The sequence below is a fragment of the Phyllobates terribilis genome, unplaced genomic scaffold (genome assembly GCF_046119375.1).
Source record: "Phyllobates terribilis strain yellow unplaced genomic scaffold, ASM4611937v1 Scaffold_540__1_contigs__length_1147954, whole genome shotgun sequence".
NCBI lineage: Eukaryota > Metazoa > Chordata > Amphibia > Anura > Dendrobatidae > Phyllobates > Phyllobates terribilis.
Window position 1 is genome coordinate 758,989 of NW_027363300.1, and position 25,787 is coordinate 784,775.

A 25,787-nucleotide genomic window follows, 5' to 3' on the forward strand; every position below is an offset into this window, starting at 1 on the left:
CTGGAACACTGACTTCTTTCATTTAATGCCTGCAGACTATAAAAGAGAACCCAACCCAAAAAGTTTGGTTGATTAGTCTGTGGCATTCTGTTAAACTGTTGCTTATGGCGGTCTCTGTGAGCTTCTCAGCGACATTCAGCCAGCCAGGTATCCTGCCTGCAGTAGATGGAATGTGGCAATGGAACGCTGGCTGCGCGTGTCATAATAGGCTCTGAGCCTTTATATACCTGTGCACAGCAGCAGCCACCTTCAGTCTGCTGCTGGACAGCCAGCAGCAGCAGCAGCAGGAGAGGTATGTAATCAGGAGCCCTCCTGCTAAGGGTAGACAGCTGCTCGTTCCACCCCACCCCCCGCCTTAATTGGTTCTCCTCCCTTCCAACGGTGTTGAGGCGGGTGGGAACAGCAGGGGGTGAAGGTGCTGTGTTTAAAGAGGTGGAGTTATGCAGATCTAAAACGCGTGGATTGCAGCAGCAGCAAGCCGAAAAGTGCAGGCATGTAAGGGATCTAGAGGTTGACAACATGTCTTCTTAACGGGAGTCCAGGAGCTCATCTCCACAAATGGACTTTTCAGGATCCTTGGGTGGCTCCGTAGTTTGAAACCAATTCTGGTTATCGCTTCTCGGCCTTTTGGCTAAGATCAAGTGTAGTATCTGTTCTTATCAGTTTAATATCTGATACGTCCCCTATCTGGGGACCATATATTAAATGGATTTTTAGAACAGGGAGATGGAAAAAGAGCTTGCTCTGTCCACTCCACGCATTGACCTGGTATTGCAGTATCTCCAGGACCGGTGCACCCCTTCTTTAATGCAGTTTCTAAAATCAGAAAGAATTGAATTCAATGTTTTTTGTTCATTTTGCTTGTTTGTCGGATTTGGGGATGGACTCTTTGGCTTTGCTTTTCTTCTCCTCATTGGATTTTTCATGTTCAAAGTTGCAGAAGGCAGATTACAAGCTCATTTTGGTTCAACTTCAGCAACTGTGCATTGCATTGCCATGTAATGTGATGCAATGCTATCTTTCTAGCTCTCCCTTTTTACTTCCTTTTGGATAAACAGACATATTAGGCAAGCATTTTGGAGCTTTCACCTAAATAACTACAGGTGGTGAGATAAGCTGCACAATATAATTGACCTTTCAGTATATTGTTGCACACACACCATCTATTTAGCAAATGCCCTTGTTATCAACAGCAGCCTTTTAAACTCACCTGAGCTAACAGGTATGTGCGCTGGTTACTCTGCTGCGCTTAAAATTTCTTTTTTGGTTTGCTACAATGCCTTTTCTGAAACGTTGTCTCCTTCTGCTGGAACACTGACTTCTTTCATTTAATGCCTGCAGACTATAAAAGAGAACCCAACCCAAAAAGTTTGGTTGATTAGTCTGTGGCATTCTGTTAAACTGTTGCTTATGGCGGTCTCTGTGAGCTTCTCAGCGACATTCAGCCAGCCAGGTATCCTGCCTGCAGTAGATGGAATGTGGCAATGGAACGCTGGCTGCGCGTGTCATAATAGGCTCTGAGCCTTTATATACCTGTGCACAGCAGCAGCCACCTTCAGTCTGCTGCTGGACAGCCAGCAGCAGCAGCAGCAGGAGAGGTATGTAATCAGGAGCCCTCCTGCTAAGGGTAGACAGCTGCTCGTTCCACCCCACCCCCCGCCTTAATTGGTTCTCCTCCCTTCCAACGGTGTTGAGGCGGGTGGGAACAGCAGGGGGTGAAGGTGCTGTGTTTAAAGAGGTGGAGTTATGCAGATCTAAAACGCGTGGATTGCAGCAGCAGCAAGCCGAAAAGTGCAGGCATGTAAGGGATCTAGAGGTTGACAACATGTCTTCTTAACGGGAGTCCAGGAGCTCATCTCCACAAATGGACTTTTCAGGATCCTTGGGTGGCTCCGTAGTTTGAAACCAATTCTGGTTATCGCTTCTCGGCCTTTTGGCTAAGATCAAGTGTAGTATCTGTTCTTATCAGTTTAATATCTGATACGTCCCCTATCTGGGGACCATATATTAAATGGATTTTTAGAACAGGGAGATGGAAAAAGAGCTTGCTCTGTCCACTCCACGCATTGACCTGGTATTGCAGTATCTCCAGGACCGGTGCACCCCTTCTTTAATGCAGTTTCTAAAATCAGAAAGAATTGAATTCAATGTTTTTTGTTCATTTTGCTTGTTTGTCGGATTTGGGAATGGACTCTTTGGCTTTGCTTTTCTTCTCCTCATTGGATTTTTCATGTTCAAAGTTGCAGAAGGCAGATTACAAGCTCATTTTGGTTCAACTTCAGCAACTGTGCATTGCATTGCCATGTAATGTGATGCAATGCTATCTTTCTAGCTCTCCCTTTTTACTTCCTTTTGGATAAACAGACATATTATTCAAGCATTTTGGAGCTTTCACCTAAATAACTACAGGTGGTGAGATAAGCTGCACAATATAATTGACCTTTCAGTATATTGTTGCACACACACCATCTATTTAGCAAATGCCCTTGTTATCAACAGCAGCCTTTTAAACTCACCTGAGCTAACAGGTATGTGCGCTGGTTACTCTGCTGCGCTTAAAATTTCTTTTTTGGTTTGCTACAATGCCTTTTCTGAAACGTTGTCTCCTTCTGCTGGAACACTGACTTCTTTCATTTAATGCCTGCAGACTATAAAAGAGAACCCAACCCAAAAAGTTTGGTTGATTAGTCTGTGGCATTCTGTTAAACTGTTGCTTATGGCGGTCTCTGTGAGCTTCTCAGCGACATTCAGCCAGCCAGGTATCCTGCCTGCAGTAGATGGAATGTGGCAATGGAACGCTGGCTGCGCGTGTCATAATAGGCTCTGAGCCTTTATATACCTGTGCACAGCAGCAGCCACCTTCAGTCTGCTGCTGGACAGCCAGCAGCAGCAGCAGCAGGAGAGGTATGTAATCAGGAGCCCTCCTGCTAAGGGTAGACAGCTGCTCGTTCCACCCCACCCCCCGCCTTAATTGGTTCTCCTCCCTTCCAACGGTGTTGAGGCGGGTGGGAACAGCAGGGGGTGAAGGTGCTGTGTTTAAAGAGGTGGAGTTATGCAGATCTAAAACGCGTGGATTGCAGCAGCAGCAAGCCGAAAAGTGCAGGCATGTAAGGGATCTAGAGGTTGACAACATGTCTTCTTAACGGGAGTCCAGGAGCTCATCTCCACAAATGGACTTTTCAGGATCCTTGGGTGGCTCCGTAGTTTGAAACCAATTCTGGTTATCGCTTCTCGGCCTTTTGGCTAAGATCAAGTGTAGTATCTGTTCTTATCAGTTTAATATCTGATACGTCCCCTATCTGGGGACCATATATTAAATGGATTTTTAGAACAGGGAGATGGAAAAAGAGCTTGCTCTGTCCACTCCACGCATTGACCTGGTATTGCAGTATCTCCAGGACCGGTGCACCCCTTCTTTAATGCAGTTTCTAAAATCAGAAAGAATTGAATTCAATGTTTTTTGTTCATTTTGCTTGTTTGTCGGATTTGGGGATGGACTCTTTGGCTTTGGTTTTCTTCTCCTCATTGGATTTTTCATGTTCAAAGTTGCAGAAGCCAGATTACAAGCTCATTTTGGTTCAACTTCAGCAACTGTGCATTGCATTGCCATGTAATGTGATGCAATGCTATCTTTCTAGCTCTCCCTTTTTACTTCCTTTTGGATAAACAGACATATTAGGCAAGCATTTTGGAGCTTTCACCTAAATAACTACAGGTGGTGAGATAAGCTGCACAATATAATTGACCTTTCAGTATATTGTTGCACACACACCATCTATTTAGCAAATGCCCTTGTTATCAACAGCAGCCTTTTAAACTCACCTGAGCTAACAAGTATGTGCGCTGGTTACTCTGCTGCGCTTAAAATTTCTTTTTTGGTTGCTACAATGCCTTTTCTGAAACGTTGTCTCCTTCTGCTGGAACACTGACTTCTTTCATTTAATGCCTGCAGACTATAAAAGAGAACCCAACCCAAAAAGTTTGGTTGATTAGTCTGTGGCATTCTGTTAAACTGTTGCTTATGGCGGTCTCTGTGAGCTTCTCAGCGACATTCAGCCAGCCAGGTATCCTGCCTGCAGTAGATGGAATGTGGCAATGGAACGCTGGCTGCGCGTGTCATAATAGGCTCTGAGCCTTTATATACCTGTGCACAGCAGCAGCCACCTTCAGTCTGCTGCTGGACAGCCAGCAGCAGCAGCAGCAGCAGGAGAGGTATGTAATCAGGAGCCCTCCTGCTAAGGGTAGACAGCTGCTCGTTCCACCCCACCCCACGCCTTAATTGGTTCTCCTCCCTTCCAACGGTGTTGAGGCGGGTGGGAACAGCAGGGGGTGAAGGTGCTGTGTTTAAAGAGGTGGAGTTATGCAGATCTAAAACGCGTGGATTGCAGCAGCAGCAAGCCGAAAAGTGCAGGCATGTAAGGGATCTAGAGGTTGACAACATGTCTTCTTAACGGGAGTCCAGGAGCTCATCTCCACAAATGGACTTTTCAGGATCCTTGGGTGGCTCCGTAGTTTGAAACTAATTCTGGTTATCGCTTCTCGGCCTTTTGGCTAAGATCAAGTGTAGTATCTGTTCTTATCAGTTTAATATCTGATACGTCCCCTATCTGGGGACCATATATTAAATGGATTTTTAGAACAGGGAGATGGAAAAAGAGCTTGCTCTGTCCACTCCACGCATTGACCTGGTATTGCAGTATCTCCAGGACCGGTGCACCCCTTCTTTAATGCAGTTTCTAAAATCAGAAAGAATTGAATTCAATGTTTTTTGTTCATTTTGCTTGTTTGTCGGATTTGGGGATGGACTCTTTGGCTTTGCTTTTCTTCTCCTCATTGGATTTTTCATGTTCAAAGTTGCAGAAGCCAGATTACAAGCTCATTTTGGTTCAACTTCAGCAACTGTGCATTGCATTGCCATGTAATGTGATGCAATGCTATCTTTCTAGCTCTCCCTTTTTACTTCCTTTTGGATAAACAGACATATTAGGCAAGCATTTTGGAGCTTTCACCTAAATAACTACAGGTGGTGAGATAAGCTGCACAATATAATTGACCTTTCAGTATATTGTTGCACACACACCATCTATTTAGCAAATGCCCTTGTTATCAACAGCAGCCTTTTAAACTCACCTGAGCTAACAGGTATGTGCGCTGGTTACTCTGCTGCGCTTAAAATTTCTTTTTTGGTTTGCTACAATGCCTTTTCTGAAACGTTGTCTCCTTCTGCTGGAACACTGACTTCTTTCATTTAATGCCTGCAGACTATAAAAGAGAACCCAACCCAAAAAGTTTGGTTGATTAGTCTGTGGCATTCTGTTAAACTGTTGCTTATGGCGGTCTCTGTGAGCTTCTCAGCGACATTCAGCCAGCCAGGTATCCTGCCTGCAGTAGATGGAATGTGGCAATGGAACGCTGGCTGCGCGTGTCATAATAGGCTCTGAGCCTTTATATACCTGTGCACAGCAGCAGCCACCTTCAGTCTGCTGCTGGACAGCCAGCAGCAGCAGCAGCAGGAGAGGTATGTAATCAGGAGCCCTCCTGCTAAGGGTAGACAGCTGCTCGTTCCACCCCACCCCCCGCCTTAATTGGTTCTCCTCCCTTCCAACGGTGTTGAGGCGGGTGGGAACAGCAGGGGGTGAAGGTGCTGTGTTTAAAGAGGTGGAGTTATGCAGATCTAAAACGCGTGGATTGCAGCAGCAGCAAGCCGAAAAGTGCAGGCATGTAAGGGATCTAGAGGTTGACAACATGTCTTCTTAACGGGAGTCCAGGAGCTCATCTCCACAAATGGACTTTTCAGGATCCTTGGGTGGCTCCGTAGTTTGAAACCAATTCTGGTTATCGCTTCTCGGCCTTTTGGCTAAGATCAAGTGTAGTATCTGTTCTTATCAGTTTAATATCTGATACGTCCCCTATCTGGGGACCATATATTAAATGGATTTTTAGAACAGGGAGATGGAAAAAGAGCTTGCTCTGTCCACTCCACGCATTGACCTGGTATTGCAGTATCTCCAGGACCGGTGCAACCCTTCTTTAATGCAGTTTCTAAAATCAGAAAGAATTGAATTCAATGTTTTTTGTTCATTTTGCTTGTTTGTCGGATTTGGGGATGGACTCTTTGGCTTTGCTTTTCTTCTCCTCATTGGATTTTTCATGTTCAAAGTTGCAGAAGCCAGATTACAAGCTCATTTTGGTTCAACTTCAGCAACTGTGCATTGCATTGCCATGTAATGTGATGCAATGCTATCTTTCTAGCTCTCCCTTTTTACTTCCTTTTGGATAAACAGACATATTAGGCAAGCATTTTGGAGCTTTCACCTAAATAACTACAGGTGGTGAGATAAGCTGCACAATATAATTGACCTTTCAGTATATTGTTGCACACACACCATCTATTTAGCAAATGCCCTTGTTATCAACAGCAGCCTTTTAAACTCACCTGAGCTAACAGGTATGTGCGCTGGTTACTCTGCTGCGCTTAAAATTTCTTTTTTGGTTTGCTACAATGCCTTTTCTGAAACGTTGTCTCCTTCTGCTGGAACACTGACTTCTTTCATTTAATGCCTGCAGACTATAAAAGAGAACCCAACCCAAAAAGTTTGGTTGATTAGTCTGTGGCATTCTGTTAAACTGTTGCTTATGGCGGTCTCTGTGAGCTTCTCAGCGACATTCAGCCAGCCAGGTATCCTGCCTGCAGTAGATGGAATGTGGCAATGGAACGCTGGCTGCACGTGTCATAATAGGCTCTGAGCCTTTATATACCTGTGCACAGCAGCAGCCACCTTCAGTCTGCTGCTGGACAGCCAGCAGCAGCAGCAGCAGGAGAGGTATGTAATCAGGAGCCCTCCTGCTAAGGGTAGACAGCTGCTCGTTCCACCCCACCCCCCGCCTTAATTGGTTCTCCTCCCTTCCAACGGTGTTGAGGCGGGTGGGAACAGCAGGGGGTGAAGGTGCTGTGTTTAAAGAGGTGAAGTTATGCAGATCTAAAACGCGTGGATTGCAGCAGCATCAAGCCGAAAAGTGCAGGCATGTAAGGGATCTAGAGGTTGACAACATGTCTTCTTAACGGGAGTCCAGGAGCTCATCTCCACAAATGGACTTTTCAGGATCCTTGGGTGGCTCCGTAGTTTGAAACCAATTCTGGTTATCGCTTCTCGGCCTTTTGGCTAAGATCAAGTGTAGTATCTGTTCTTATCAGTTTAATATCTGATACGTCCCCTATCTGGGGACCATATATTAAATGGATTTTTAGAACAGGGAGATGGAAAAAGAGCTTGCTCTGTCCACTCCACGCATTGACCTGGTATTGCAGTATCTCCAGGACCGGTGCACCCCTTCTTTAATGCAGTTTCTAAAATCAGAAAGAATTGAATTCAATGTTTTTTGTTCATTTTGCTTGTTTGTCGGATTTGGGGATGGACTCTTTGGCTTTGCTTTTCTTCTCCTCATTGGATTTTTCATGTTCAAAGTTGCAGAAGCCAGATTACAAGCTCATTTTGGTTCAACTTCAGCAACTGTGCATTGCATTGCCATGTAATGTGATGCAATGCTATCTTTCTAACTCTCCCTTTTTACTTCCTTTTGGATAAACAGACATATTAGGCAAGCATTTTGGAGCTTTCACCTAAATAACTACAGGTGGTGAGATAAGCTGCACAATATAATTGACCTTTCAGTATATTGTTGCACACACACCATCTATTTAGCAAATGCCCTTGATATCAACAGCAGCCTTTTAAACTCACCTGAGCTAACAGGTATGTGCGCTGGTTACTCTGCTGCGCTTAAAATTTCTTTTTTGGTTTGCTACAATGCCTTTTCTGAAACGTTGTCTCCTTCTGCTGGAACACTGACTTCTTTCATTTAATGCCTGCAGACTATAAAAGAGAACCCAACCCAAAAAGTTTGGTTGATTAGTCTGTGGCATTCTGTTAAACTGTTGCTTATGGCGGTCTCTGTGAGCTTCTCAGCGACATTCAGCCAGCCAGGTATCCTGCCTGCAGTAGATGGAATGTGGCAATGGAACGCTGGCTGCGCGTGTCATAATAGGCTCTGAGCCTTTATATACCTGTGCACAGCAGCAGCCACCTTCAGTCTGCTGCTGGACAGCCAGCAGCAGCAGCAGCAGGAGAGGTATGTAATCAGGAGCCCTCCTGCTAAGGGTAGACAGCTGCTCGTTCCACCCCACCCCCCGCCTTAATTGGTTCTCCTCCCTTCCAACGGTGTTGAGGCGGGTGGGAACAGCAGGGGGTGAAGGTGCTGTGTTTAAAGAGGTGGAGTTATGCAGATCTAAAACGCGTGGATTGCAGCAGCAGCAAGCCGAAAAGTGCAGGCATGTAAGGGATCTAGAGGTTGACAACATGTCTTCTTAACGGGAGTCCAGGAGCTCATCTCCACAAATGGACTTTTCAGGATCCTTGGGTGGCTCCGTAGTTTGAAACCAATTCTGGTTATCGCTTCTCGGCCTTTTGGCTAAGATCAAGTGTAGTATCTGTTCTTATCAGTTTAATATCTGATACGTCCCCTATCTGGGGACCATATATTAAATGGATTTTTAGAACAGGGAGATGGAAAAAGAGCTTGCTCTGTCCCCTCCACGCATTGACCTGGTATTGCAGTATCTCCAGGACCGGTGCACCCCTTCTTTAATGCAGTTTCTAAAATCAGAAAGAATTGAATTCAATGTTTTTTGTTCATTTTGCTTGTTTGTCGGATTTGGGGATGGACTCTTTGGCTTTGCTTTTCTTCTCCTCATTGGATTTTTCATGTTCAAAGTTGCAGAAGCCAGATTACAAGCTCATTTTGGTTCAACTTCAGCAACTGTGCATTGCATTGCCATGTAATGTGATGCAATGCTATCTTTCTAGCTCTCCCTTTTTACTTCCTTTTGGATAAACAGACATATTAGGCAAGCATTTTGGAGCTTTCACCTAAATAACTACAGGTGGTGAGATAAGCTGCACAATATAATTGACCTTTCAGTATATTGTTGCACACACACCATCTATTTAGCAAATGCCCTTGTTATCAACAGCAGCCTTTTAAACTCACCTGAGCTAACAGGTATGTGCGCTGGTTACTCTGCTGCGCTTAAAATTTCTTTTTTGGTTTGCTACAATGCCTTTTCTGAAACGTTGTCTCCTTCTGCTGGAACACTGACTTCTTTCATTTAATGCCTGCAGACTATAAAAGAGAACCCAACCCAAAAAGTTTGGTTGATTAGTCTGTGGCATTCTGTTAAACTGTTGCTTATGGCGGTCTCTGTGAGCTTCTCAGCGACATTCAGCCAGCCAGGTATCCTGCCTGCAGTAGATGGAATGTGGCAATGGAACGCTGGCTGCGCGTGTCATAATAGGCTCTGAGCCTTTATATACCTGTGCACAGCAGCAGCCACCTTCAGTCTGCTGCTGGACAGCCAGCAGCAGCAGCAGCAGGAGAGGTATGTAATCAGGAGCCCTCCTGCTAAGGGTAGACAGCTGCTCGTTCCACCCCACCCCCCGCCTTAATTGGTTCTCCTCCCTTCCAACGGTGTTGAGGCGGGTGGGAACAGCAGGGGGTGAAGGTGCTGTGTTTAAAGAGGTGGAGTTATGCAGATCTAAAACGCGTGGATTGCAGCAGCAGCAAGCCGAAAAGTGCAGGCATGTAAGGGATCTAGAGGTTGACAACATGTCTTCTTAACGGGAGTCCAGGAGCTCATCTCCACAAATGGACTTTTCAGGATCCTTGGGTGGCTCCGTAGTTTGAAACCAATTCTGGTTATCGCTTCTCGGCCTTTTGGCTCAGATCTGTAATGGGTCTAGTCATTTGGCTGTCTGTGCGTTAACTCTTGGCCCTGTGGCATCGCCATTTTATGGCTTAAGCCACTTGCTGCTATAAGGAGTTGGCCAGTAGACACGACTAGCGATAATGGGACGCATTCGATACGCTGGGCCCGGTGAGGCTCGAGTGAAGTTTGGAATCCAGATTGATGTGGAAGAAGGCAAAGAAGGAATCTTTACCCTCAGCTTCGTGGTGAAGGAGATTTTGTTTGGACTCCTTGAAGTGAAGAAGGAAGAAATCTTGTGCCTCCAGCAATTCAAAAGCAAGTATAATCTTGTATTTACTTCTATGGCTGTTTGCAACAATTTCTATGATTGTTTGAAAAAGAATCTGGACAATCAATATTTGGATGGGCTGACTTTTGTCATCTTGTATTGCTCCAAAGAGGTACCTCTGACTGTTTTCATGTACAACCCACATGTGGACTTGGCTTTGATTTATGCCTTTCTAAATAGGCACTGCTATATTACCAAGGTGGCAGTAAAAGTCATGAATGAGGAGGAACTATGGACCGGTAAATATCGTTTCATGGTCAAGTTCCGGGAAAGTCCTGATGAACCAGGGGGTATACATTATCCTCCATCAAATTTTTCCATTGGGAGTGAGCGGGGTTACCTGTTCTTCCCCAATGCGCCCAGGTTTTGTCGTCATTGTAGGAGGTATGGCCATACTCAGGAAGCATGCGACATCAGACAGATTATTTGCAGGAAGTGCAATGAGGTGGGTCATTCTTCCAATAATTGCAAAAATGAAATAGTCTGTAACCTCTGCGGAGAGAAGGGGCATGCCTTCAGAGACTGTATATTCCATCCTGGTTCATATGCGGGGGCAGCGGGAAGGGGAAGGAGAAGAAATGAATCTCCTGCACCCACAGCTACAACTCCGACTGCTCCAACTCCGACTGCTCCGATATCTACTCTGGCTTTCCTGGATGAGGAGGAGGCTCGGGTTGCTTTTCCAGAACTGGTTCGTGTGAATGTAAGAGGAAATATGGAGCTGGCACCTGAGCCACCGGTGCAGAGGGCCGCGTCTGTGGCTTCAGATGTCAGTGAGTCTGAGACGATAACTGATGATCGTATAGGCATGGAAGTGGCCCCGGTGGAGGATCTGGAGGCTGAAATTCCAGACATGATGGTTACATTGCAGGGGGAAGAGGAGTCTGATCTGACCAGAACACCGCATGTGGCCTGGAGCGATGTCGTTTCTGACCTTGAGGAGGAGGGAGGTCAGGGGGACTTTGACCCCCAGCGGCGGGATTATAGTTCAGATGAAGATGGAGGCGCTTCAGTGAAGAAAAAGAAGAAAACTGAGCCATCCTTTTCCCCTTTAAGTGACTGCAGTGTGAGTCCAGCCCGGGTGTACCCTACTGCATCCGATCCCCAAGATGTGTCTTTTTTGGGGGAAGGCACAAACTACGATATCTGCACGTCCAGCGTCCTACCCCCAGAAGGGTTAGGATGATGTACAGGTGGGCATGTTGTCGTGACCTGCCACATCAAATTAATAGATGGGTGCCCAAGTTGCTCTCAGCATCTTGTCGCTAAATGTTCGGCTGATTAAATCTGAGTCGAGAAGAGTGGCAATTTTGGACTACTTGAGCAACTTGGATGCGGACGTATACTGTGTCCAGGAGTGTGGGATCTCCGATCCCTTAAGTGAAAATGCATGGCCTTTAGGTCAAAGTGTGTGGTCTGGTTCTGTATGTAATAAAAATTGTGGGGTAGGTGTTTTGGTGAAGGGTTATAGTGTTAAGATAGAAAGTTACATGGTGGTGGAGGCGGGGAGGTGTGTAATATGTGAGTTAAATTGTAGGGGGTGGAGGGTTAGGGTGGTAAATATGTATGCACCAATAGATAAAGGGGAGAGGCTGGAAATTTTTGAGAAATTATGTTTTTTTTTATCTGGCAAAATGCCAATAATTTTTGTTGGAGATTTCAATTGTGTGACGGAGGGGGATAAGATGGATGTTACAGGTAAAAGACTCAAGAGTCTTGTGGCGGATTTTTCCTTACAGGATGCTGCGGAAGTTTTTTTAGGTAATCCACCTCCTGCGACCTATAAGGCCGACAGGGGAGGCATAGAGTCTAGAATAGACCGTATCTTCTTTTCTTCACAAAATGTTATTTGTAGGAATTTCCAGCAGGAAGATGTTCCCTTCTCTGACCATGTGTGTTTGAGGGCACGTCTAGAAGGTAAGATTTCCTTTGTATATGGTGGTGGCGTGTGGAAACTTAATGTGCGTTTGCTGGAAGATAATAGGATCATGCGTGATTTTAGGCGAATGTATGTTAGGTGGAGGGATAAAAAAAGTGATTTCAGGAATGTGCTTGAGTGGTGGGACTGGATGAAGAGTGAGATTGTTTTTTTCTTTAGAAAAAGGGGCAGGAGGAAAGCAGCAATGAATAGAGCAAAATTTAATGATTTAAGCTCTAGACTGGAGTGGCTGAGGAAGTTAAGGATGATTGGAGTGGATGTGGATGTTTTGATGTGTCAAGTGAAAGAAGAGATTAAGAAATATATTGAGGGTAAAGGAAAAGAAATTATTTACCGTTCTAAGATTGAACATTTGGAGAAAAATGAGAAATGCACAAGGTTTTTTTTCAACAAAGTTTTTGGGAAGAAAGTAGATATGGATGAGGTGGTGAATGGTGATGGGGTGTGTGTGAGTGGGAAGGATGTGATGCAGGAGGTGGTGTTGTTTTATAAGGAGTTGTATGGGGAAAAATGGGTTGATGATAGGATGTTGACTGATGCTTTGGGGTGTTTAGAAGGTTGTTTGGGTGAGGATGAACGTGAAATATTGGATGATGTAATTGTGTTGGATGAAGTTAAAAAAGTGGTGATGTCTGCGAGTAAGAATAAAACACCTGGGAAGGATGGACTGCCCGTGGAGTTATATGTTAAGGAATGGGACACGATGGGAAATGACTTATTGGAGGTGTGCCAGTATATGTTCACGGAGAATATGTTGAGTGAATCTATGAGAGATGGGGTGGTGGTTTTGGTTCATAAGAAAGGTGATAAAAAGGATTTGGGGAATTGGAGGCCAATCACCCTTTTGAATGCAGACTATAAGGTGTTTAGTAAATTGTTGGCTAGCCGGATGCGGGAAGTGATTGGCGGTGTGGTGGATGAAGATCAAGTGTGTGCAGTGCCTGGGAGAAGTATGACTGAAAATTTGGTGTTGTTGCGTGATGTGATTGGGGATTGTATGAGTCGTAAGCAGAAATGTTTGTTGTTTTCGGTTGATTTTGAAAAAGCTTTTGACCGTGTGTCACATAGCTTTATGTTTAAGGTTTTGTCTAAGATGGGTTATTCCAGGAATTTTGTAAACTGTGTTAGGAGTTTGTATTGTAATGTTTCAAGTGAATTTTTGGTGAATGGGTGGTTGAGTGAGAAAGTGAGAATTAAATCAGGAGTGCGTCAGGGGTGCCCTATGTCCCCTTTTTTGTTTATTAGTGTGATTGAAGTGTTGATGTGTATGGTTAGGAAGGATAAGGTTATGAGAGGTGTGATGATTCCTGGGAGTAATGGAAAGGATGTGAGAATTCTAGGTTACATGGATGATGTAGTGATTGTGAGTGGGAATATGGCTGCGATGAGTAGGGCAAGGTTGATATTAAGTTTGTTTTGTAGTGTCTCAGCTTTTAAGGTCAATTGGACTAAGAGTTCCTTTAAATGTTTTGGTGAGAGGAATGTACGGATGGATGGTGTGAGGTGTGAGGATGGTGCAATAAAGGTGCTTGGGATTAAGTTTAATGATGATTTGAAAGGAAATGAGAGTTGGGAAGATTGTGGGGTGAGAGTGGTGCGCAAGTTGAATTTTTGGCGAATGAGAGAATTAACTCTGACTGGGAAAGTTCTGATTATTAAGGCGGTTATTTTGCCTATTTTGTTGTTTGTTGCGAATGTATATCCTGCTGCTTTTAAGAAAATTAGGAAAACTGAGAAATTCATCTTTAATTTTCTTTGGGGAAGTCGCATGGAGAAATTGAAACGGGAATATGTCTATAAGTTATGTGTAAATGGTGGTTTGGATTTTCCAAATATTGATTTCTTTTTAGGGATTAGTTACGTGAAAATGGTGGTGGTGGTTCTAGGGAAAAGTAATAAGTGTGCTTATATGATGAAGTATTCGGCTGGCTGGATGCTTTATGGCTTAAAGTGGGTCAAAAGGGATGCTAGAGTGCCTGTTGCTTTTAAGTGTCCTGTATGGTATGGTTGTGTTGAGAAATTTGTAAGGAAGTATGATTTGTTGTCCGTTAACATGAGTAATTTTAGGCAAAAGAAGAAAGTCATTAGGATGGTGCGTGAGCGTGAGGTGGTATGTAATATCAATGGGTTGAGAGGGGAGGAAGTAACCGAGATGTGGAGAAAATTAAGTATAGATGGTGTGACTAACAGACAGAGAGATATCGCTTGGATGATATTGCATGACATTTTGCCTGTTAGAGATGTGCAAAAGAAGAGGGATTTAGTTAAATCTGAGGTATGCCCGAGGGATGGATGTGGTTTGAGAGAGCATGTTAGACATATGGTATGGGATTGTGATTTTGCATATGATGTATGGAAGGGTATAGGGGGACTTTGCAAGGAATTGGTGGGTGTAAAGTATGTTAATTGGAAACTTGCTATGTTTGGGATGGGTGCATGTAGTAGAATTACGGATAGGATTTTATGGTTGTTGGTGGTGTGTGTAATTGAAAGTTTGTGGGATGCGAGGAATTTGTTAGTTTTTAAAAGGAAGAAAATGTCAGTTAATGAATGTTTGAGATTGATTCTGTCACGTATGTATGTAATATACCTCTGGGATCAGGAACGTGGAAGTATTATAGATGCTGAAGGGATCTGGAAGTTTAAAAAGTGGAGGTTTTTGGTAAAGTTTAATTAGTAGTGTATAATGTACCTGATGATAAGGTTTGGTTTTATTTTTGATTATATACCAAGTGTGATGAAAGGCTAAGTGTCAATGAAAGGCTTTTGTAAGTCGATTTGATTGAGCTTATGCTCCGGCCTATCTGATTTGGTTAAAAAAAAAAAAAAAAAAAAAAATCTGTTCTTATCAGTTTAATATCTGATACGTCCCCTATCTGGGGACCATATATTAAATGGATTTTTAGAACAGGGAGATGGAAAAAGAGCTTGCTCTGTCCACTCCACGCATTGACCTGGTATTGCAGTATCTCCAGGACCGGTGCACCCCTTCTTTAATGCAGTTTCTAAAATCAGAAAGAATTGAATTCAATGTTTTTTGTTCATTTTGCTTGTTTGTCGGATTTGGGGATGGACTCTTTGGCTTTGCTTTTCTTCTCCTCATTGGATTTTTCATGTTCAAAGTTGCAGAAGCCAGATTACAAGCTCATTTTGGTTCAACTTCAGCAACTGTGCATTGCATTGCCATGTAATGTGATGCAATGCTATCTTTCTAGCTCTCCCTTTTTACTTCCTTTTGGATAAACAGACATATTAGGCAAGCATTTTGGAGCTTTCACCTAAATAACTACAGGTGGTGAGATAAGCTGCACAATATAATTGACCTTTCAGTATATTGTTGCACACACACCATCTATTTAGCAAATGCCCTTGTTATCAACAGCAGCCTTTTAAACTCACCTGAGCTAACAGGTATGTGCGCTGGTTACTCTGCTGCGCTTAAAATTTCTTTTTTGGTTTGCTACAATGCCTTTTCTGAAACGTTGTCTCCTTCTGCTGGAACACTGACTTCTTTCATTTAATGCCTGCAGACTATAAAAGAGAACCCAACCCAAAAAGTTTGGTTGATTAGTCTGTGGCATTCTGTTAAACTGTTGCTTATGGCGGTCTCTGTGAGCTTCTCAGCGACATTCAGCCAGCCAGGTATCCTGCCTGCAGTAGATGGAATGTGGCAATGGAACGCTGGCTGCGCGTGTCATAATAGGCTCTGAGCCTTTATATACCTGTGCACAGCAGCAGCCACCTTCAGTCTGCTGCTGGACAGCCAGCAGCAGCAGCAGCAGGAGAGGTATGTAATCAGGAGCCCTCCTGCTAAGGGTAGACAGCTGCTCGTTCCACCCCACCCCCCGCCTTAATTGGTTCTCCTCCCTTCCAACGGTGTTGAGGCGGGTGGGAACAGCAGGGGGTGAAGGTGCTGTGTTTAAAGAGGTGGAGTTATGCAGATCTAAAACGCGTGGATTGCAGCAGCAGCAAGCCGAAAAGTGCAGGCATGTAAGGGATCTAGAGGTTGACAACATGTCTTCTTAACGGGAGTCCAGGAGCTCATCTCCACAAATGGACTTTTCAGGATCCTTGGGTGGCTCCGTAGTTTGAAACCAATTCTGGTTATCGCTTCTCGGCCTTTTGGCTAAGATCAAGTGTAGTATCTGTTCTTATCAGTTTAATATCTGATACGTCCCCTATCTGGGGACCATATATTAAATGGATTTTTAGAACAGGGAGATGGAAAAAGAGCTTGCTCTGTCCACTCCACGCATTGACCTGGTATTGCAGTATCTCCAGGACCGGTGCACCCCTTCTTTAATGCAGTTTCTAAAATCAGAAAGAATTGAATTCAATGTTTTTTGTTCATTTTGCTTGTTTGTCGGATTTGGGGATGGACTCTTTGGCTTTGCTTTTCTTCTCCTCATTGGATTTCTCATGTTCAAAGTTGCAGAAGCCAGATTACAAGCTCATTTTGGTTCAACTTCAGCAACTGTGCATTGCATTGCCATGTAATGTGATGCAATGCTATCTTTCTAGCTCTCCCTTTTTACTTCCTTTTGGATAAACAGACATATTAGGCAAGCATTTTGGAGCTTTCACCTAAATAACTACAGGTGGTGAGATAAGCTGCACAATATAATTGACCTTTCAGTATATTGTTGCACACACACCATCTATTTAGCAAATGCCCTTGTTATCAACAGCAGCCTTTTAAACTCACCTGAGCTAACAGGTATGTGTGCTGGTTACTCTGCTGCGCTTAAAATTTCTTTTTTGGTTTGCTACAATGCCTTTTCTGAAACGTTGTCTCCTTCTGCTGGAACACTGACTTCTTTCATTTAATGCCTGCAGACTATAAAAGAGAACCCAACCCAAAAAGTTTGGTTGATTAGTCTGTGGCATTCTGTTAAACTGTTGCTTATGGCGGTCTCTGTGAGCTTCTCAGCGACATTCAGCCAGCCAGGTATCCTGCCTGCAGTAGATGGAATGTGGCAATGGAACGCTGGCTGCGCGTGTCATAATAGGCTCTGAGCCTTTATATACCTGTGCACAGCAGCAGCCACCTTCAGTCTGCTGCTGGACAGCCAGCAGCAGCAGCAGCAGGAGAGGTATGTAATCAGGAGCCCTCCTGCTAAGGGTAGACAGCTGCTCGTTCCACCCCACCCCCCGCCTTAATTGGTTCTCCTCCCTTCCAACGGTGTTGAGGCGGGTGGGAACAGCAGGGGGTGAAGGTGCTGTGTTTAAAGAGGTGGAGTTATGCAGATCTAAAACGCGTGGATTGCAGCAGCAGCAAGCCGAAAAGTGCAGGCATGTAAGGGATCTAGAGGTTGACAACATGTCTTCTTAACGGGAGTCCAGGAGCTCATCTCCACAAATGGACTTTTCAGGATCCTTGGGTGGCTCCGTAGTTTGAAACCAATTCTGGTTATCGCTTCTCGGCCTTTTGGCTAAGATCAAGTGTAGTATCTGTTCTTATCAGTTTAATATCTGATACGTCCCCTATCTGGGGACCATATATTAAATGGATTTTTAGAACAGGGAGATGGAAAAAGAGCTTGCTCTGTCCACTCCACGCATTGACCTGGTATTGCAGTATCTCCAGGACCGGTGCACCCCTTCTTTAATGCAGTTTCTAAAATCAGAAAGAATTGAATTCAATGTTTTTTGTTCATTTTGCTTGTTTGTCGGATTTGGGGATGGACTCTTTGGCTTTGCTTTTCTTCTCCTCATTGGATTTTTCATGTTCAAAGTTGCAGAAGCCAGATTACAAGCTCATTTTGGTTCAACTTCAGCAACTGTGCATTGCATTGCCATGTAATGTGATGCAATGCTATCTTTCTAGCTCTCCCTTTTTACTTCCTTTTGGATAAACAGACATATTAGGCAAGCATTTTGGAGCTTTCACCTAAATAACTACAGGTGGTGAGATAAGCTGCACAATATAATTGACCTTTCAGTATATTGTTGCACACACACCATCTATTTAGCAAATGCCCTTGTTATCAACAGCAGCCTTTTAAACTCACCTGAGCTAACAGGTATGTGCGCTGGTTACTCTGCTGCGCTTAAAATTTCTTTTTTGGTTTGCTACAATGCCTTTTCTGAAACGTTGTCTCCTTCTGCTGGAACACTGACTTCTTTCATTTAATGCCTGCAGACTATAAAAGAGAACCCAACCCAAAAAGTTTGGTTGATTAGTCTGTGGCATTCTGTTAAACTGTTGCTTATGGCGGTCTCTGTGAGCTTCTCAGCGACATTCAGCCAGCCAAGTATCCTGCCTGCAGTAGATGGAATGTGGCAATGGAACGCTGGCTGCGCGTGTCATAATAGGCTCTGAGCCTTTATATACCTGTGCACAGCAGCAGCCACCTTCAGTCTGCTGCTGGACAGCCAGCAGCAGCAGCAGCAGGAGAGGTATGTAATCAGGAGCCCTCCTGCTAAGGGTAGACAGCTGCTCGTTCCACCCCACCCCCCGCCTTAATTGGTTCTCCTCCCTTCCAACGGTGTTGAGGCGGGTGGGAACAGCAGGGGGTGAAGGTGCTGTGTTTAAAGAGGTGGAGTTATGCAGATCTAAAACGCGTGGATTGCAGCAGCAGCAAGCCGAAAAGTGCAGGCATGTAAGGGATCTAGAGGTTGACAACATGTCTTCTTAACGGGAGTCCAGGAGCTCATCTCCACAAATGGACTTTTCAGGATCCTTGGGTGGCTCCGTAGTTTGAAACCAATTCTGGTTATCGCTTCTCGGCCTTTTGGCTAAGATCAAGTGTAGTATCTGTTCTTATCAGTTTAATATCTGATACGTCCCCTATGTGGGGACCATATATTAAATGGATTTTTAGAACAGGGAGATGGAAAAAGAGCTTGCTCTGTCCACTCCACGCATTGACCTGGTATTGCAGTATCTCCAGGACCGGTGCACCCCTTCTTTAATGCAGTTTCTAAAATCAGAAAGAATTGAATTCAATGTTTTTTGTTCATTTTGCTTGTTTGTCGGATTTGGGGATGGACTCTTTGGCTTTGCTTTTCTTCTCCTCATTGGATTTTTCATGTTCAAAGTTGCAGAAGCCAGATTACAAGCTCATTTTGGTTCAACTTCAGCAACTGTGCATTGCATTGCCATGTAATGTGATGCAATGCTATCTTTCTAGCTCTCCCTTTTTACTTCCTTTTGGATAAACAGACATATTAGGCAAGCATTTTGGAGCTTTCACCTAAATAACTACAGGTGGTGAGATAAGCTGCACAATATAATTGACCTTTCAGTATATTGTTGCACACACACCATCTATTTAGCAAATGCCCTTGTTATCAACAGCAGCCTTTTAAACTCACCTGAGCTAACAGGTATGTGCGCTGGTTACTCTGCTGCGCTTAAAATTTCTTTTTTGGTTTGCTACAATGCCTTTTCTGAAACGTTGTCTCCTTCTGCTGGAACACTGACTTCTTTCATTTAATGCCTGCAGACTATAAAAGAGAACCCAACCCAAAAAGTTTGGTTGATTAGTCTGTGGCATTCTGTTAAACTGTTGCTTATGGCGGTCTCTGTGAGCTTCTCAGCGACATTCAGCCAGCCAGGTATCCTGCCTGCAATAGATGGAATGTGGCAATGGAACGCTGGCTGCGCGTGTCATAATAGGCTCTGAGCCTTTATATACCTGTGCACAGCAGCAGCCACCTTCAGTCTGCTGCTGGACAGCCAGCAGCAGCAGCAGCAGGAGAGGTATGTAATCAGGAGCCCTCCTGCTAAGGGTAGACAGCTGCTCGTTCCACCCCACCCCCCGCCTTAATTGGTTCTCCTCCCTTCCAACGGTGTTGAGGCGGGTGGGAACAGCAGGGGGTGAAGGTGCTGTGTTTAAAGAGGTGGAGTTATGCAGATCTAAAACGCGTGGATTGCAGCAGCAGCAAGCCGAAAAGTGCAGGCATGTAAGGGATCTAGAGGTTGACAACATGTCTTCTTAACGGGAGTCCAGGAGCTCATCTCCACAAATGGACTTTTCAGGATCCTTGGGTGGCTCCGTAGTTTGAAACCAATTCTGGTTATCGCTTCTCGGCCTTTTGGCTAAGATCAAGTGTAGTATCTGTTCTTATCAGTTTAATATCTGATACGTCCCCTATCTGGGGACCATATATTAAATGGATTTTTAGAACAGGGAGATGGAAAAAGAGCTTGCTCTGTCCACTCCACGCATTGACCTGGTATTGCAGTATCTCCAGGACCGGTGCACCCCTTCTTTAATGCAGTTTCTAAAATCAGAAAGAATTGAATTCAATGTTTTTTGTTCATTTTGCTTGTTTGTCGGATTTGGGGATGGATTCTTTGGCTTTGCTTTTCTTCTCCTCATTGGATTTTTCATGTTCAAAGTTGCAGAAGCCAGATTACAAGCTCATTTTGGTTCAACTTCAGCAACTGTGCATTGCATTGCCATGTAATGTGATGCAATGCTATCTTTCTAGCTCTCCCTTTTTACTTCCTTTTGGATAAACAGACATATTAGGCAAGCATTTTGGAGCTTTCACCTAAATAACTACAGGTGGTGAGATAAGCTGCACAATATAATTGACCTTTCAGTATATTGTTGCACACACACCATCTATTTAGCAAATGCCCTTGTTATCAACAGCAGCCTTTTAAACTCACCTGAGCTAACAGGTATGTGCGCTGGTTACTCTGCTGCGCTTAAAATTTCTTTTTTGGTTTGCTACAATGCCTTTTCTGAAACGTTGTCTCCTTCTGCTGGAACACTGACTTCTTTCATTTAATGCCTGCAGACTATAAAAGAGAACCCAACCCAAAAAGTTTGGTTGATTAGTCTGTGGCATTCTGTTAAACTGTTGCTTATGGCGGTCTCTGTGAGCTTCTCAGCGACATTCAGCCAGCCAGGTATCCTGCCTGCAGTAGATGGAATGTGGCAATGGAACGCTGGCTGCGCGTGTCATAATAGGCTCTGAGCCTTTATATACCTGTGCACAGCAGCAGCCACCTTCAGTCTGCTGCTGGACAGCCAGCAGCAGCAGCAGCAGGAGAGGTATGTAATCAGGAGCCCTCCTGCTAAGGGTAGACAGCTGCTCGTTCCACCCCACCCCCCGCCTTAATTGGTTCTCCTCCCTTCCAACGGTGTTGAGGCGGGTGGGAACAGCAGGGGGTGAAGGTGCTGTGTTTAAAGAGGTGGAGTTATGCAGATCTAAAACGCGTGGATTGCAGCAGCAGCAAGCCGAAAAGTGCAGGCATGTAAGGGATCTAGAGGTTGACAACATGTCTTCTTAACGGGAGTCCAGGAGCTCATCTCCACAAATGGACTTTTCAGGATCCTTGGGTGGCTCCGTAGTTTGAAACCAATTCTGGTTATCGCTTCTCGGCCTTTTGGCTAAGATCAAGTGTAGTATCTGTTCTTATCAGTTTAATATCTGATACGTCCCCTATCTGGGGACCATATATTAAATGGATTTTTAGAACAGGGAGATGGAAAAAGAGCTTGCTCTGTCCACTCCACGCATTGACCTGGTATTGCAGTATCTCCAGGACCGGTGCACCCCTTCTTTAATGCAGTTTCTAAAATCAGAAATAATTGAATTCAATGTTTTTTGTTCATTTTGCTTGTTTGTCGGATTTGGGGATGGACTCTTTGGCTTTGCTTTTCTTCTCCTCATTGGATTTTTCATGTTCAAAGTTGCAGAAGCCAGATTACAAGCTCATTTTGGTTCAACTTCAGCAACTGTGCATTGCATTGCCATGTAATGTGATGCAATGCTATCTTTCTAGCTCTCCCTTTTTACTTCCTTTTGGATAAACAGACATATTAGGCAAGCATTTTGGAGCTTTCACCTAAATAACTACAGGTGGTGAGATAAGCTGCACAATATAATTGACCTTTCAGTATATTGTTGCACACACACCATCTATTTAGCAAATGCCCTTGTTATCAACAGCAGCCTTTTAAACTCACCTGAGCTAACAGGTATGTGCGCTGGTTACTCTGCTGCGCTTAAAATTTCTTTTTTGGTTTGCTACAATGCCTTTTCTGAAACGTTGTCTCCTTCTGCTGGAACACTGACTTCTTTCATTTAATGCCTGCAGACTATAAAAGAGAACCCAACCCAAAAAGTTTGGTTGATTAGTCTGTGGCATTCTGCTAAACTGTTGCTTATGGCGGTCTCTGTGAGCTTCTCAGCGACATTCAGCCAGCCAGGTATCCTGCCTGCAGTAGATGGAATGTGGCAATGGAACGCTGGCTGCGCGTGTCATAATAGGCTCTGAGCCTTTATATACCTGTGCACAGCAGCAGCCACCTTCAGTCTGCTGCTGGACAGCCAGCAGCAGCAGCAGCAGGAGAGGTATGTAATCAGGAGCCCTCCTGCTAAGGGTAGACAGCTGCTCGTTCCACCCCACCCCCCGCCTTAATTGGTTCTCCTCCCTTCCAACGGTGTTGAGGCGGGTGGGAACAGCAGGGGGTGAAGGTGCTGTGTTTAAAGAGGTGGAGTTATGCAGATCTAAAACGCGTGGATTGCAGCAGCAGCAAGCCGAAAAGTGCAGGCATGTAAGGGATCTAGAGGTTGACAACATGTCCTCTTAACGGGAGTCCAGGAGCTCATCTCCACAAATGGACTTTTCAGGATCCTTGGGTGGCTCCGTAGTTTGAAACCAATTCTGGTTATCGCTTCTCGGCCTTTTGGCTAAGATCAAGTGTAGTATCTGTTCTTATCAGTTTAATATCTGATACGTCCCCTATCTGGGGACCATATATTAAATGGATTTTTAGAACAGGGAGATGGAAAAAGAGCTTGCTCTGTCCACTCCACGCATTGACCTGGTATTGCAGTATCTCCAGGACCGGTGCACCCCTTCTTTAATGCAGTTTCTAAAATCAGAAAGAATTGAATTCAATGTTTTTTGTTCATTTTGCTTGTTTGTCGGATTTGGGGATGGACTCTTTGGCTTTGCTTTTCTTCTCCTCATTGGATTTTTCATGTTCAAAGTTGCAGAAGCCAGATTACAAGCTCATTTTGGTTCAACTTCAGCAACTGTGCATTGCATTGCCATGTAATGTGATGCAATGCTATCTTTCTAGCTCTCCCTTTTTACTTCCTTTTGGATAAACAGACATATTAGGCAAGCATTTTGGAGCTTTCACCTAAATAACTACAGGTGGTGAGATAAGCTGCACAATATAACTGACCTTTAAGTATATTGTTGCACACACACCATCTATTTAGCAAATGCCCTTGTTATCAACAGCAGCCTTTTAAACTCACCTGAGCTAACAGGTATGTGCGCTGGTTACTCTGCTGCGCTTAAAATTTCTTTTTTGGTTTGCTACAATGCCTTTTCTGAAACGTTGTCTCCTTCTGCTGGAACACTGACTTCTTTCATTTAATGCCTGCAGACTATAAAAGAGAACCCAACCCAAAAAGTTTGGTTGATTAGTCTGTGGCATTCTGTTAAACTGTTGCTTATGGCGGTCTCTGTGAGCTTCTCAGCGACATTCAGCCAGCCAGGTATCCTGCCTGCAGTAGATGGAATGTGGCAATGGAACGCTGGCTGCGCGTGTCATAATAGGCTCTGAGCCTTTATATACCTGTGCACAGCAGCAGCCACCTTCAGTCTGCTGCTGGACAGCCAGCAGCAGCAGCAGCAGGAGAGGTATGTAATCAGGAGCCCTCCTGCTAAGGGTAGACAGCTGCTCGTTCCACCCCACCCCCCGCCTTAATTGGTTCTCCTCCCTTCCAACAGTGTTGAGGCGGGTGGGAACAGCAGGGGGTGAAGGTGCTGTGTTTAAAGAGGTGGAGTTATGCAGATCTAAAACGCGTGGATTGCAGCAGCAGCAAGCCGAAAAGTGCAGGCATGTAAGGGATCTAGAGGTTGACAACATGTCTTCTTAACGGGAGTCCAGGAGCTCATCTCCACAAATGGACTTTTCAGGATCCTTGGGTGGCTCCGTAGTTTGAAACCAATTCTGGTTATCGCTTCTCGGCCTTTTGGCTAAGATCAAGTGTAGTATCTGTTCTTATCAGTTTAATATCTGATACGTCCCCTATCTGGGGACCATATATTAAATGGATTTTTAGAACAGGGAGATGGAAAAAGAGCTTGCTCTGTCCACTCCACGCATTGACCTGGTATTGCAGTATCTCCAGGACCGGTGCACCCCTTCTTTAATGCAGTTTCTAAAATCAGAAAGAATTGAATTCAATGTTTTTTGTTCATTTTGCTTGTTTGTCGGATTTGGGGATGGACTCTTTGGCTTTGCTTTTCTTCTCCTCATTGGATTTTTCATGTTCAAAGTTGCAGAAGCCAGATTACAAGCTCATTTTGGTTCAACTTCAGCAACTGTGCATTGCATTGCCATGTAATGTGATGCAATGCTATCTTTCTAGCTCTCCCTTTTTACTTCCTTTTGGATAAACAGACATATTAGGCAAGCATTTTGGAGCTTTCACCTAAATAACTACAGGTGGTGAGATAAGCTGCACAATATAATTGACCTTTCAGTATATTGTTGCACACACACCATCTATTTAGCAAATGCCCTTGTTATCAACAGCAGCCTTTTAAACTCACCTGAGCTAACAGGTATGTGCGCTGGTTACTCTGCTGCGCTTAAAATTTCTTTTTTGGTTTGCTACAATGCCTTTTCTGAAACGTTGTCTCCTTCTGCTGGAACACTGACTTCTTTCATTTAATGCCTGCAGACTATAAAAGAGAACCCAACCCAAAAAGTTTGGTTGATTAGTCTGTGGCATTCTGTTAAACTGTTGCTTATGGCGGTCTCTGTGAGCTTCTCAGCGACATTCAGCCAGCCAGGTATCCTGCCTGCAGTAGATGGAATGTGGCAATGGAACGCTGGCTGCGCGTGTCATAATAGGCTCTGAGCCTTTATATACCTGTGCACAGCAGCAGCCACCTTCAGTCTGCTGCTGGACAGCCAGCAGCAGCAGCAGCAGGAGAGGTATGTAATCAGGAGCCCTCCTGCTAAGGGTAGACAGCTGCTCGTTCCACCCCACCCCCCGCCTTAATTGGTTCTCCTCCCTTCCAACGGTGTTGAGGCGGGTGGGAACAGCAGGGGGTGAAGGTGCTGTGTTTAAAGAGGTGGAGTTATGCAGATCTAAAACGCGTGGATTGCAGCAGCAGCAAGCCGAAAAGTGCAGGCATGTAAGGGATCTAGAGGTTGACAACATGTCTTCTTAACGGGAGTCCAGGAGCTCATCTCCACAAATGGACTTTTCAGGATCCTTGGGTGGCTCCGTAGTTTGAAACCAATTCTGGTTATCGCTTCTCGGCCTTTTGGCTAAGATCAAGTGTAGTATCTTTCGAAAAGGCGGTTTTGGATGTTGGCCGCCCTAGTAGATTGATACATTATGCACACTGGGGTTTAGGCGCTTGTTAGTACGCCAGGTGGCTAATATAGTCATCTGGTGGAAAGCATGGCCCCCCAGGATCGACGCCATTGGGCCGGGGAAGATCGAAAGCCCGAAGTGTGAAGTGCCCCAGGAGTGGTGACCCTGGGGTGCCTTAACTCACTGGGATTGGGAACCCCACTTGAGTTTATGGCACATTTGCACAAGCACTTCAAATTTTCTTTCTTCGCACACACCCTTATTCCGGGCCTTCTGGCCTTAGGATGGGGAATTTTTCAATTCCCGGTCGAAGGTCCGGGCAGTATTATACTGTGAAACCTTCACTATTTATTTAATTTCTTTGTCACTGTGTGTCCACTTATTCACGTGTGTCACGTCCTACTAGGATTTTGTCGGGATGCGGTTCCCTTACGGGTTCC

At 44.6% G+C, this 25,787-nt stretch overlaps 15 non-coding genes and 1 pseudogene across 15 annotated transcripts; all 16 read left to right on the forward strand.

The window, feature by feature from the left end:
• The first annotated feature begins 611 nt into the window (after positions 1-611).
• LOC141232868 (U2 spliceosomal RNA) lies at positions 612-802 on the forward strand. Its single transcript, XR_012299042.1, has one exon. It is a non-coding gene; the product is annotated as a U2 spliceosomal RNA (small nuclear RNA).
• A 1,115-nt stretch (positions 803-1,917) lies between these two features.
• On the forward strand, positions 1,918-2,108 carry LOC141232869 (U2 spliceosomal RNA). The gene has a single exon (XR_012299043.1). It is a non-coding gene; the product is annotated as a U2 spliceosomal RNA (small nuclear RNA).
• Positions 2,109-3,223: 1,115 nt separating this feature from the next.
• Positions 3,224-3,414, forward strand: LOC141232871 (U2 spliceosomal RNA). Its single transcript, XR_012299045.1, has one exon. It is a non-coding gene; the product is annotated as a U2 spliceosomal RNA (small nuclear RNA).
• A 1,117-nt stretch (positions 3,415-4,531) lies between these two features.
• Positions 4,532-4,722, forward strand: LOC141232872 (U2 spliceosomal RNA). Its single transcript, XR_012299046.1, has one exon. It is a non-coding gene; the product is annotated as a U2 spliceosomal RNA (small nuclear RNA).
• Positions 4,723-5,837: 1,115 nt separating this feature from the next.
• LOC141233066 (U2 spliceosomal RNA) lies at positions 5,838-6,028 on the forward strand. The gene has a single exon (XR_012299231.1). It is a non-coding gene; the product is annotated as a U2 spliceosomal RNA (small nuclear RNA).
• Positions 6,029-7,143: 1,115 nt separating this feature from the next.
• On the forward strand, positions 7,144-7,334 carry LOC141232873 (U2 spliceosomal RNA). The gene has a single exon (XR_012299047.1). It is a non-coding gene; the product is annotated as a U2 spliceosomal RNA (small nuclear RNA).
• Positions 7,335-8,449: 1,115 nt separating this feature from the next.
• On the forward strand, positions 8,450-8,640 carry LOC141233072 (U2 spliceosomal RNA). Its single transcript, XR_012299237.1, has one exon. It is a non-coding gene; the product is annotated as a U2 spliceosomal RNA (small nuclear RNA).
• A 6,192-nt stretch (positions 8,641-14,832) lies between these two features.
• LOC141232524 (U2 spliceosomal RNA) lies at positions 14,833-15,021 on the forward strand. Its single transcript, XR_012298764.1, has one exon. It is a non-coding gene; the product is annotated as a U2 spliceosomal RNA (small nuclear RNA).
• Positions 15,022-16,136: 1,115 nt separating this feature from the next.
• Positions 16,137-16,327, forward strand: LOC141232874 (U2 spliceosomal RNA). Its single transcript, XR_012299048.1, has one exon. It is a non-coding gene; the product is annotated as a U2 spliceosomal RNA (small nuclear RNA).
• Positions 16,328-17,442: 1,115 nt separating this feature from the next.
• LOC141232876 (U2 spliceosomal RNA) lies at positions 17,443-17,633 on the forward strand. Its single transcript, XR_012299049.1, has one exon. It is a non-coding gene; the product is annotated as a U2 spliceosomal RNA (small nuclear RNA).
• A 1,115-nt stretch (positions 17,634-18,748) lies between these two features.
• Positions 18,749-18,939, forward strand: LOC141233073 (U2 spliceosomal RNA). The gene has a single exon (XR_012299238.1). It is a non-coding gene; the product is annotated as a U2 spliceosomal RNA (small nuclear RNA).
• A 1,115-nt stretch (positions 18,940-20,054) lies between these two features.
• LOC141232877 (U2 spliceosomal RNA) lies at positions 20,055-20,245 on the forward strand. Its single transcript, XR_012299050.1, has one exon. It is a non-coding gene; the product is annotated as a U2 spliceosomal RNA (small nuclear RNA).
• Positions 20,246-21,360: 1,115 nt separating this feature from the next.
• Positions 21,361-21,551, forward strand: LOC141232878 (U2 spliceosomal RNA). Its single transcript, XR_012299051.1, has one exon. It is a non-coding gene; the product is annotated as a U2 spliceosomal RNA (small nuclear RNA).
• A 1,115-nt stretch (positions 21,552-22,666) lies between these two features.
• On the forward strand, positions 22,667-22,857 carry LOC141232879 (U2 spliceosomal RNA). The gene has a single exon (XR_012299052.1). It is a non-coding gene; the product is annotated as a U2 spliceosomal RNA (small nuclear RNA).
• A 1,115-nt stretch (positions 22,858-23,972) lies between these two features.
• On the forward strand, positions 23,973-24,163 carry LOC141232880 (U2 spliceosomal RNA). Its single transcript, XR_012299053.1, has one exon. It is a non-coding gene; the product is annotated as a U2 spliceosomal RNA (small nuclear RNA).
• A 1,115-nt stretch (positions 24,164-25,278) lies between these two features.
• On the forward strand, positions 25,279-25,370 carry LOC141232602 (U2 spliceosomal RNA; annotated as a pseudogene).
• The last annotated feature ends 417 nt before the right edge of the window (positions 25,371-25,787 follow it).